Consider the following 13,283-nt stretch of genomic DNA (forward strand, 5'->3'; position numbering starts at 1 on the left):
CCCCTTGAGTAGATGAAGGAATTGTGCTCCTTGCTAAGATCACACGGCTTACAAGTAGAATTAGAATTTAAACCTGCTTTCTTCTGTGTCTTTCTATATGGTTCCTCAGCTCTAAGAAGCCTGTGGAGACTCAGGATGATTTTGTTGCTGCCTTTCTTACCTCTGAATCCTTTCAGTAACCTGCTGATGCTAAAATTAGCCAGCTCGTGTCTCTGTTCTTTGCAACCCAATAGAACATTGCAGTTTTAGTCTAATTGATCCTAGTAGTGTCCCACACTAATATAGCCACATTCTGCCATGCAGAAAAGATGACAGTAGGTAGTTGATACTTTATCCGTTTAAGTTAACCAAATGCAGTCAGTTTTAATTTTGAACTAACATGCGATGATCCAGTGCAGAAGCAACCTGTTCACCCAGCTGAACCCAGGAGCTGGTCATTTTTTGAAGGCAGACATGAATTGTGGTAAACTATAGAGTGAAACCAGCTGACCAAGAAAGCTCTGCAAAAGTGGATAACTTGGTCATCCAGAAAGACCTGGCTTTGCATTGTTCAAAAGCAGTCCCCGATTCTGTTTCTATACTCAGCACAGTACATGTGAGAAGCAAATGGCTTATAATGCAACCTGTGCTTGATGAAGCAGCATGAGAGCTAATTGAGTTGGTGTCAGGTCTGACAGTAACCGAAGGGCTGGGACTGTGTAGGCTGCTTCATTGCCCCTCTCCCCAGAGTCACAGGCTAAGTCACGGCCTCTGCAGCTTGGCCTGGGCACTTCAGTCTCTTACTTCTTCATTCTGCTGTAATTTGTTAGAACGTGACCTATCCTTTCTCAGAAGTCTTCTATCTCCAGCTTTCATAGTTTGAAATTAGAATGACCAGGCTTGAGATCTTACTGCCCAAAGCTGATTCCTGTGAGTATTCATTCATGTTTATTAAACTATGCTAATTGAAGATCCTCCATTCTGGGCCTGCTAAAGGCACTAACTGTATGTGGTGACTAAACAGACACAAGCTTTGCACCATGAACCTTGAGGTCTGGAAGAGCAGAGGAATTCACTGGATGCTGGCTCTACTAACTACTAGAAAAGGAATCTAGGTGTCCTTAAGACTGTCCATCTCTTCCTTGCTGTACCTTTCTCCATTGCATCTAGCTGTGTTGTCCCTTCTGCTATTTGCTTATTTACTTTCATAATTAGTATCTTGTCCCTGCTGGGTCTCTAACTTGTTAATTTGGAGACTTGCTGGATATCTCTGGGCAGCTTTTGATCGTGGTAACTATGTTCTTCCTACTGTAGATAAGCCCTAAGTAGGCGAGGGTTGGGTGCCTTGTCCCTGTTATATTACTTATGTATATTACTTATGGCTGTCTCTCTCTCTCTCTCTCTCTCTCTCTCTCTCTCTCTCTCTCTCTCTCTCTGTGTGTGTGTGTGTGTGTAGGGGTGTGTATATGTGAGTATATGTATAGGTGTGTGAGTGTACATTTGTGAGTGTGTGTGAATGTGTGTGTGTGTGTGTGTGTGTGTGTGTGTGTAGGTGAGTATGTGAGTGAGTGTGAGTACACGCACATGTGTGTGATGATTTGGGTGTTCATACTTGTATCCATTTGACTATACTTAGAAGCTGTTTTATTTGCATCCCAGCATCCAAGTATTTTCCTTCCCAAACTGCCTGGTGGCAGATGAATGAATACATGGAATTGCAGTCTCCAGCCACTTTCTCTGAACTTTGCAGATGAGATAGAGTCTAGGGAGCAGAAATGGCCATCTCATCTCCAAGTGGCCTTGAGTGTTCCTTAGAGTCTTTTTCTCTCTCAGGTGGTTTTGTGCTTGTCTGCTTGAAAGCCCCTGGGACCACTCTAGTGTGGAGTGTGGGCCAGAGATTACAAAAGCAGAGCTGCAGTGGGTCGTGGCCTCCAATAATGATGACAAGGAAGAGGAAGGAGAAAGGAGGGGGAGCAGGGAAAGCAAGAGAAGAAAAGAAAGAGTAAGAATAAAAGAAGACATGTAATATATTACTATATGTAATATATTACTATATATTCTTGTGGTTTGAATGAAAATGGTCCCCCTTGGTCCATAGAGAGTGGCACTGTTAGGAGGCGCCACTCTCTATGTTGTCACTCTCTTCCTTGTTAGAGGAAATGTGTCATAGGGGGTGGGGTAGGCTTTGAGGTTTCAGATGCTCAAGCCCAGTCCAGTGTCACTGTCTCTTCCTGCTGCCTGGGAATCCAGATGTAGGACTCTCAACTCTCCAGCATCGTGGCTGCTTGCATGCTGCTATGCTTCTTGCCATGACAATAATGGACTAAACCTCTGAACCATAAGCCAGATGCATTTAAATGTTTTCCTTAATAAGAGTTGCCGTACCCATGGTGTCTCTTCATGGCAACAAACCCCCTAACTGACAGTCATGCACTCATTGTGTCTAATTGTTTGCTCCTTTGTGGTCCCTAGAATTGGCCCTAGGGCCTCGCATGCTGCACAGTGTCTCATCCTCAGCTCTCAATCTGCTTCACCTTTTGAGACATGGTCTGATAAATTACACAGGCTAACTTTGGACTCTGTGCTCAAAAACGAGGCCTCAACTTTGCAATCCTCCTGCCTCAGCCTCCTAAGCAGTTAATATAATAGACCTGTGCCTCCAAATTTAACTTACAACCAAGTCAAGTCCTTTAATACCAGAAAGAATATTTCGCTGTGCACCTTTCCAATTGGTTGTTATCAAACATTTTCCCTCCAAATCAAATCCAAACTCCACAGCACACCTGCAGGGTCCTATATTAACAAGCCTCTCCCCACCTTGTGGTTAAGGGACCATACCAGCTAGGCTCTGGCTCTTTGAAGTGAAATAGGGGAGGCATTCAATGTACCCTGCACCTCTTACAGTACCGAGTTTTTCCCCAGCTCACCACATTTAATGGGAAACAAACCAAACCTGGCTCATCTGTCCCAAACTAGTTAGAATACCCAGGTAAAAGCCAGCACCTCAGCGATGCTTGTCGTGGGTTCTCAAAGCCAGCTCCCTGAGTGTTGGAGGACATAGAAAGAGCCATGTTGAGCCACATCAGTCTCAGAACCACACAAGTGCCCTGGCTACTCTGGTTCTGCCTCAGCTCACTCTCTAAATTCAATGGGGGAGGTAGTGAGGGGTAATTTAAATCAAATACCAGGTACTGGATCTTCAAAAGGAGTATATTTGTCATGTTGCAATCTTGCCAAACCTCTGGGCTTAGATATGCTCATACATACATGTTTACACGTGTTTTCACCTTTAAGGCAAAAACCAAAATGCTAGATGGACACAGAATCCCCAAAGGGGATGCGGAGACAAATTGCAGCTCTAATGTTCTTCCGTGGTGCTTTTGACATCATCTTCATGAATACAGCTTGTTACAACCTCTCAGCTCCTTCTAGGACCCAGATAATTCCAGGATCTCTTTCTCCACCATGGCTTCTTGATAGGTGGAACATGAAATGGATCATAAAAATAGGGATGTCCCCATTTGTGCCCCCATCCCCGTGATGTGCAGATGTCAGTGACACCCATTTTGCCTAAGACCTGACTTATTCAAATGGTAGTGTCCTGAGGTAAGCAGCTGGTCATTTGTATTCCTGGTCACTTTCACCTTAGTAAGAATACATTTCTCTCCTTTATTATGCAAGCCTCAAGAGGACAGTTGGATATTCAAAGAGTTGGAGGGCACAGAGAGGGAAGCCTTCCAATGCCTACAATGCACTCTGCCCAGGCCACACATTGCCTTAGACAAAAACATCCTTCCAGGATACATAATCTTTGGGTCAAGCCATCAACTGAGAGCAGTGGGTTAACTACCCAAGGCCTCAAAGTCCTCAAATGCTAGACTCATTTCAATGTCATCTGCCCAGCTAAAGTTTCAGCTTACAGTGAGTCCTCTTGTTGTTATTGTTAGTCTATGGCTGTCATTTTGAGGCTTTCTCCCCCACAGACTTTAATTGAATGTTCCAGAAGGGAGATATTTCTAGCTTATAGTTTTGAACTTTTGCTTCATATTGTGACCAATTAAAATCTGACTAACCACAGAATACACTTTTCTTTTGCTTCACGTATCACCCCCAACAGAGAGAATGGGTTTGGATGCAATAATATTATTTTCCATGCTGCTTTGACTTAAATAAGAGAAAAGATTTTGTGTATGTGTATGAAGTTCTTTGAAAACTTTTTGACAACCCCATTTGTTGCATCCCTCCCTCATTCCAGGGATACACTAGATGGAATTTTCTAGTCTGTTCTTTCTCCTCGTGTCAAACCTCCTTATATAATATAAAGCAGTGATGGTTTCTGCATGACTGAAAGCCATGCTGTGTTGGATGGTGTTTAAATATGATATTAATATACAAGGCAGAGATGCAAGCCATCCAAACACAGCCACACCAGCACTTCTCCCTCACGACATCCTTTCTCTTTTCCTAGCTCCATCCTGAACTCTTAAACTCTTAGCCTCCTCTCTATGAGCAGCTTTGTAACCCACCTTGCCAAGGATGCAGAACACTGCCTTAATCATCGTTATGCTGTGTAACAGAATATCACAGGCTAGGTGCTTTGTAAACTACAAACATTTTGGGGCTCATGGTTCTGGAAGCTGGAAAATCCAGAGTCAAGGACCAACTATGGTGAAGGCATTCTTGCTGTGTACTGAAATAGAGGAAGGAACCAGACAAGGAAAGGAAACAGTAGAATTCACTCTAGACTCTTTTACAATTGACATTGATGTATTCCTTCTAATCATAAGTATGGAGTTTTCAAAGCACATCTTCACTCCCACCCTCATATGTGCATGTGTGTTCATGTGTGTTCATGTGTGTGTGTATGTGTGGGTGAATGTGTGTGCATGTGTTTGCATGTGTGTGTTCATGTTCATGTGTTTATGCAGGCATGCAGGTGCCACTGTGTGTGTGTGTGTGTGTGTGTGTGTGTGTGTGTGTGTGTGTGTGTACAGTTAGAGTACAAACTCCTGTGTCCGTCCTCGGGGTCCCATTGCTGCTATAGGTGACAGACTAGCTGGCCCTCAAGCTTCTGAGTATTCTCCTGCCTGTGCCTCCCATCTTCCTTTAGGAGGGCTAGGATTACAGATATTCTTACTATCACATCTGGCTTTTATGTGGCTTCTGGGAATCCAAGCTCATATCCTCACACTTGTATGCCAAATGCTCTATCAGGTGAGATATCTCCCCCCAGCCTTTATTGGGGATTAAGTTTCTAACACTCAACTTTGGGGGACACAATCAAACCTCATACTGCAGCAAGCATATTGTAGATGAATCCATTGATTCAGCCTGCCTCACCTGAAAAGTATCCATGACTTTTCTTCCCCCTTTAAACACTTCCATTTCCTAGCAATCAGGGTTTGTCTTTGTTCAGCACCCCCTTCTTCTCTAGCCAGGCTCACTGTCTCCCATCTCTCAAACTAGGAACATCTGCATGGTTCCTTTTTCACTGCAGCAAAACGTCTGGCACATTCCAAGCCCCATGGCTCCACATCCCTCTTCCTTTACCTCCTTTCTGAAAGGATTATCCTATGTGTCTAACTGCAATCTTCTTAACTTCATTTGCCCCTTGACCCACTGAAAATGACCTCCAGCCATAGTGTATTCCATGGACAATGCATCAATGCATTAAGGGTTTGGGGGTTCAAGTGAGAAGGACCTGGAATCGAGGCAAGACTTCAGAAATCAGGACAATTTTTGAAAAAAAAAAATAATACTTGAAATTGAATGGACTTTTTTTGAGGGGATGGTATGTCTGGTGTGTGTGTGTGTGTGTGTGTGTGTGTGTGTGTGTGTGTGTGTGTGTGGGGGGTGGTATCTGTTTCCTAAACCATAATTAGCCCAGAAATGCTTAGACTCATATATGGTGATAAAGAGTTCTCCAGAGAAATGGTAGTAGAGGCTATCAGTGTCCTTGCCTATCCTTGACAAAGACCTTTCATTAGAGATAGCTGGAGCAGTGACACACAGATCTTGCCTTCCTGTAGGAAGCTTGTAACCAGCAGGAAGTGAAGCAGGCAAACGAGAAAGGACAGGCTGTCTGCCACTTTCTCCTCTTGGCTCTTTAAGGCTCTAGGTGTTATGTCTGTGCCCCAGCCTCCTTGTCAGGTCCCCTTCCTATCTGTTCTCTAGTCTGCTGTCATTAGTTAAGAGAGAAAGCAGCTCCTTGTTACTGCACTTTCTACGCCATCTGTTACTGTAAGCCATCACTTCCACTCTGCTGAGTGGAACTGCAAAAGGAATGCCAAGAAAGTGCTTCTCTTCCCTGCTTCTGAAAGGTTATCATTGTTTGGAAATAGGAACTTATTGTGTAGCCAGAGCTAGCCTCAAACTCTATAATCCTCTTGTCAGACCATTGGGTACTGGGATTATAGACTTGTGACAATAGTAGTGAATAAGGTATCTTCTTATTAAGAAAATCAAGAAAATAGAAACAGGAGACAATTGCTCTCTCTTTTCATCCCCTCCCATCCTTGCTGCTTCACCCATGGCTGTGTCCTGCAGAAGTTAATTGCACTATCCCAAAGCTAAAGCATCCGATTGAGGTCTTGCCATCTGTACCGAGGGTGCCAACCAATGTCTGGCAATGCCCATTCTAAATGAGCAGAGACCATCCATCTCACATAAGCCATGGAAGAATGAACAGATGGTGAGTCATTAGACTTTTAGTCACTCCTGGCCCAGCCTGGATTTGAACCTGTGACCCCGGGGTAAAGGGTTTTATGTTGGAATATAAATGTCTGAAGGGCTTAAGGACCTTCAAAACCCTTACCTCTTAAAGGAACATTTTCAGTCATTTGGAGAGAAGTAGAAGTAAAGGAAGATATGAAGAGGAAAAGAAAGAGCAGCAGAGGGAAACGTCCGTCTCACATGACACGATGGAGGAAGCTGTTGCTTATGTGTGCACGTGCGTAGGGATGCACATGTATGTGTGTTTCATTCCTCAAGTGCTATCACTTTGTTTGAGACAATATGCTTCACTAGCCAAGAATGTTCTCCTTGGCTAGACTGGCTGTCTAGGGCACCCCAAGGATCTACCTGATCCCTACTTTCCCAGCCCTGGGATGACAAGGGTGAGTCCCCATACACAGTCTTTTAAATGTGGATTCTGGGGGTAGAATTCAAGTTCTTATGCTTGCAAGGTAAACACTTTGCCAGCTGGGCTGTCTCTCCAGTCTCCAAGGCTATTACTTCTTGAGGCTGTTGTTTTTTTGGTTTTTGTTTTTTTTAAAGCATTGCGCCATTTGAAGGTAGATGCCTCTTGCCAGCGCTCTGCAGCACTCGCTGAAACACCTGCCCTGGTCTTCCTCTGCTTCTTCATTCTCTTCATTTGACTTCTTAACAATTGGAACTGTTTATCCTTCCTGAGAAAACATCCCCAGACAGGGCTATGATTTCTCTGGAAGTTCACGGTGACTGCTTGAGTCTGCTTAGTGAAGCGCTTGAAAATAAACAGACTTCTACCCATTTTACAGGACTGGTGGCAAGGCCAAAATTTTAAGGCAAACTTTGTTCCCACATATCAACAAATAGAGTCTCAGCTGTCAGCCAACCCTGAGTTCCTTGGAGAGCTGTCATTTACCAGCCCAGCCCTGTCACCATGGGAAAATTACACTACGTTTTCATTTTCTTGTCTGTAAATAGTAGGAATCACACATAAAGATTGTTGTTCGGTGCCCTCCTATGCAGGGCTGCCATTTTGCTTAACCCCAAGCCACTACAATGACATTCGACTGGAACGCAGCATGGTGTCCTCTGGAGTTGTGCAACTGAACAGTCATGCCAACCAAGGTCCTCTATCTGCATTCTCAAGAATTATTAATCATTGCTATAAGGATTCCCCTTCTCCTCCTTCTCCTCCTTCTCCTCCTTCTCCTCCTTCTCCTCCTTCTCTTCCTCTTCCTCCTCCTCCTCCTTCTTCTTCTGGGGAAGGGTGAGAAGCAGAATAGATAATTCACAATAACTTTGTCTTAGACTACTCCATAGCATGAGACATGGTGAGAGTCAGATTAAGAATATCAGAAAACAGTCCCCAACTAGTGGGAAGCCAATTTCTTAAGACCCAAAGGAAAAAAAGTAGAAAGACTATTTTTAAAATTCTGTTGGTTTACTTAATTTTTAAAATTATTTAATTATGTGTGCACATGTTTGCATGTTTGGGTGTGGCTTTGTACATATGAGTGCAGTACTTGGAGGAACTAGCAGTGGGCACTGGAGTTGGAGATAAGGTGTTTGAAGCCACCCCCAAGTGGGTGCTGGGAATTGAACTGAAATCCAGCACTCGGCAATAGTAGTGCATTCTAACCATCCAGCGTCTCACCAACCCCTTTGTTTACTTTCTTGATTCATATATAATATTTGTGAGAGTTTATAAAGTTTAATGTAATGTTTTGAATCATATATCTACTGACCATTGACTTAAACTTTTAACCCTTCTTTCTGGTGAGTGGATTAAAGTCCCTCTCTTCTGTTTTGAGAGGTAGAACACATTTTTGTTTACATTTTCTTAGGGTTTCATGGAATACTAGTATCTATGCTTTCCCTGTAACCCATGTTCCTGAGAGCAATGCTTCTCACAGTGTTGGTGCTGAGTGGTTGGCAGCACTTGGGGATCTATTAGCAGCTGCCCACATCTACTCAGTCAGACCCAGCTTTCTGTGATTTACAATACACTTCAGGATTTTGGTATGTCCCACAATATAAGGACATCACAGACACCTGTAGTTCTCAAAGCAAAGCTATTGTGGGACTACTGTAGTAGCTATTGTAGTAGGAATGGATTTCCATCAGCCCAAAGAACAGGAGTCAGAAGTCGGAGTTGAAGGTGTGCCAAGACAGAGGTGGTAAGTGAACTGGAAGTCCGCAAGGCCTCATGGGGACCAGTGTTTCTTATGTGTATTCCTAGTGGATGTGCATAGACTGGTGTTGCCAGAGCCCTTAACCCAGCTACCTGAGAGGAAGATGCAGCTCTTCCGTAGAAGAAGAAAATGCTAATCTGTGACTCCAGTTTTCCCTACAGAACACTCTAAATCCACCACGACTCCCTTATCTCTTGTTCCCTTATATCATGCACTGACTAAGAGCCAAGCAGGACCTAAGACAGGCAGCGCTCAATCACATGGGGCAAACAGGACATTGACTTAATGCCTGTAACCTGCCAGACGCTCCCCTGGCTGCAGTTACATGTTTAGGTGGCTCCAGCTCTGACTGATGGCCAAGTCTAAATTCATAGGAGACACTTATAGGAACCATCCCATGAAATTGCTTCTGACCCACAGACATGAGATAGGATACATTTTATTTTATTTTACTTTCAGAGGAAGTCTTATTATGTATCCCAAGTTTGCCTCAAACTCCCAATCCCCCTGTCTCAGGCTCCCAAGTACTGGGATGATAGGTAAGCACTGCCAGGCCAGCTAGTAAAATGCCTATTGCTTAAAAGTACTAGTACATAGCCAATCTAAACTAGTAGCATGGCAAGGTATTGTGGTGGCTTCCCATAATTCCAGCACTCAGAGGCTGAGATGGGAAAATCTGAGCGACAGGCAAGGCCATTGTAGGCTACGCAGTGAGATACTGTCTCAAGAACAAGAGAAAACAAGAACAAAACCCATCTAGTTATATAAGATAACAAAACTTGATTATAAACCATGGTGACCGGGATGAGTGATGTAAACAAAGCCACAGATGACCATGCTTTGAGACAGAGACTTTTGTCGGAGCTTCTGCAGGAATGATTGCCCTGCACTCTTTACTTCTTGTCATGCACATCAAATGGACCAGTGATAATGATGATGCCTGGTGATCTGTACCTGTGTCTTGATCTTGATGCAAATGAGGAAGGTGACCTCTGCTCCTCGTCCCCATTCTCTGCTCCCTGCTTTCCTTTCAGCATGTGATCACCTTCATGCAGAAAGCATCCTTGCAAGAACACATGGCTTCTCTACAAACCAGTTTCCTTCCTTCTTCATATAGAAGCAATCCAGTCCCTCCTGGTCCCTCCTGATCCCTCCTGGTCCCTCCTGGTCCCTCCTGGTCCCTCCTGGTCCCCCCTGGTCCCCCCTGGTCCCTCCTGGTCCCTCCTGGTCCCTCCTGGTCCCTCCTGGTCCCTCCAGTCAACTTTTTAGCCTACACTTTGCCAGCCACTGGCTCCCATTGTCTCAGAAGCTTTACTCATTCAATTTATTTCCTTTTTTAAAGTGCAAACAGTCCAACTATCGGACTGATCCCAGGGACCCCAGTGGAAGAGTTAGGGGAAGGACTGAAGGAGCTGAAGGGGATGGCAACACCATAAGAAGAACAATATCAACTAATTGGCCCACCCAGAGCTTCCAGAGACTAAACCATCAACCAAAGAATATATGTGGAGGGAGTCCAAACTCCAGATACATATGTAGCATAGGATGACTTTATCTGACATCAATGGAAGGGGAGGGAGGCTTGATGCCCTAGCCTAGAAGGATGCTAGAGGGGTGAGGCAGGAGTGGGTGAATGAGTGTAGGAGCACCCTCATAGAAGAGAAGGGGAGGGGGAGAAAATGCCTCGTGGAGGGGTAAGTGGGAAGGGGGATATCATTTAAAATGTAAACAAATAAAATGATTAATAAAAAAAAGAAAATGCCTCTCACTAGGTTAAATCATCTGTTTTGATAGTGTAATTGTTTAACTTTTAAAAATTATCTTCATTATTTATGTATGTGAGCATATATAAATAATGTGTATGCAGGTAGCTTTTGAGGTCGAAAGAAGGCATTGGATCTCCAAGAGCTAGAAGTACAAGCAGTTGTGAACCACTCATGTTGGACATAGGAATTGAACTCTGGTCCTCTGTGAGGACAGCAAATGCTTTTAACCACAGAGCCATCTCTCCATCCTATAGTCATGAGAATTTTATGAATGTGTACAATGAAATATGGTCATATCTGTCCCCATTTGTCCCCTCCAATTCCTCCGTATCCTCACCAACAAACCCCCTCTCTCCTCTCTCTTCTCTCCCCACCCTCATATGTGCAGGTGTGCAAGCGTTTCTGTCTCTGCTCCCTTCTCTGTGACTCACTGAATCCAATACGTGCATGGATGTGGGCCCACTGACCGTAACATCAAAAGAGAAAGATTCTTTCCTCCCCAGCAGCTGTCATAGCTTCTTGGGCTTGGAGAATACCCCACCTCACCCCACCCCACCCCACCCCACCCCACCCTTCATCACCCTCATATCAGAATTTTGGCCAGTTTTATCCTATACAGGTCCTGTGTGGGAGTTACAGCTGCTGTGAGTTCATGAGTACAACAGCCTCGTCCTGTCCTGAAGACAGCATTTCTCAGTGCATCCCCTACTAGTCTTGCATGGTAGTTCAGGCTAGCTTTGAATTCACTAGGTAGCCCAGGCTGGTTAACAGTGGATCCACCTGCCTAGTTTACTCAAGATCTGGGATTCCAGACTTTAAACTACCACACCCAGATAAACATGTGTTTTGTTTCCATTTGTTCTGCATGTGGTATGCAAACCAAGCTAACCTCTCAAGTGAGAGCCTCCTGCCTCCGCTTCCCAAATGTTAGGATTACAAGCTTGTACCCTTACCCTCAGCCCTGTGGAATCAGCTTAAACCCTGTTTTTAGATAATTGCCAGCTTCCATCCCATCTCTTTATTCCTACTTTTCAAAGAACGATTTCTTAAACTTTTCGCAGTCTATTTCCACTTAATGACACTTTCAGTTCCACACTGAACAGGGTTCTGCCTCATTCCTCCATTGGAGGCCCAAGCTCCTGATGAGATCTCAGGGGCTAACTCATTGCCTGCTTTTCAGCTCCCTTCCTGCTGGGCCAGGCAGTGCTCCACAGTTTCTAAGTCAGTCCTGTGGCCCCCAGAGTCTTCTCTCAGGGTTCTCCCAAACCCTCTCATGTCTCAGTGTCCTCTTTCACATGGATTCCTGTCTGATTATTGAAGATTATTCTATAGGTATCAGTCCTTAACTTTATGATCTACAAATTTTGTCCTGAAAGCTTTCCCAATCTTAGAGTTTTAATTACCAATATATAGCATATTCCCCAATATGCCAAATAATGCTAGGATATTGATGGGAGACTGTCTATCTGTATTGAAACCCTTTTTTTCCTATGTAGAAGGCTCCATCTGAGGCTTACCAGGTAAAAACAATCTTCATTGTCTATCCTGCAGAGCTATCTCCCAGTAAGCGCACCTTTCCCTTAGTCACTGGTCCAGCTAAGCCTAGTGCCCTGCATCCTCGGTCCTCCTCATGACTCAGATCTGTCCACCATCTTCTAAGTGTTTCGACTACCTTCTCTTCAGATCTCTGTCACTGACCTCTGCTGAGCCCACTTCTTTTCCATCTGTTGGAAGATAATGATCAGTGTTGTACCCTCCTGTGATCTCCAAGGTTCCACAAGGGTTGCCCACTACCCTTCCCACATCTTCTATCTTGTCCCTCCTACACTTACTTCATCCTTTTCTCGTTGTCTACTCTGGACTCTTCAAACCCTTTGTGTCTGATTCCTTCTCTATCACAGGCCTTTACATGTATCTAGAATATTCTCCCCTGTTCCCTTCGACTAGTCAATGACAATTTCTTCCTACGATCTCAGCTGGATTGATTAGTGCCTAACAGCTCTGTTAATTTCTGTAATTAAATCAGACATCCTTATCCATTCCACAGAACCTGCCTTTCTGGGCCTCTTCTTAATGGCAGTCAGAATGTTAGTTTTTTGTGTTATAGGAGTTGTATATCTGTCATGTATTTATAGCTCATGGTAGAGATACTCAGTAATTTTCATTGAGTAAATAACTGATTACATATGCACGATGTTATTATTCCTAAAGAAGGTGACCATCTCTACACGCCTAACGTAAGAAACCTCCCAGGAGAGTAAGAAACCTCCCAGGAGACGGCCGCTCTGGTGACGAAGTTCTCCGACATCCCAGGTCACTGACTGTAATACGTTTTTCCAATGTATGGAAACCGTTAAGAAGTAGGCACAGGAGAGAGACTGATAGAGATCAAAATATCAACTTAATTACTAATCAGGCTGAAATGAGGAGCCATGCTTGACTAATGGCTACAAGTGTCTTTCCTGATATTTCCCTGAAGATTTCAATTTTGCCAGACTTACCTGTGCAGGGGCAGGTCATGCCCATGAAACCCTACTGCATGAAGTAGCAGAGGTGCGCAGACCAAGGAAACTTTACAGAAGACTAAGAAACCAGAGAGAGGCTGGGAGACATAGACCTGGAATGTTCTCCTAAAGGC

Source organism: Arvicanthis niloticus, chromosome 14 (genome assembly GCF_011762505.2).
Source record: "Arvicanthis niloticus isolate mArvNil1 chromosome 14, mArvNil1.pat.X, whole genome shotgun sequence".
Taxonomy (NCBI): Eukaryota; Metazoa; Chordata; class Mammalia; order Rodentia; family Muridae; genus Arvicanthis; species Arvicanthis niloticus.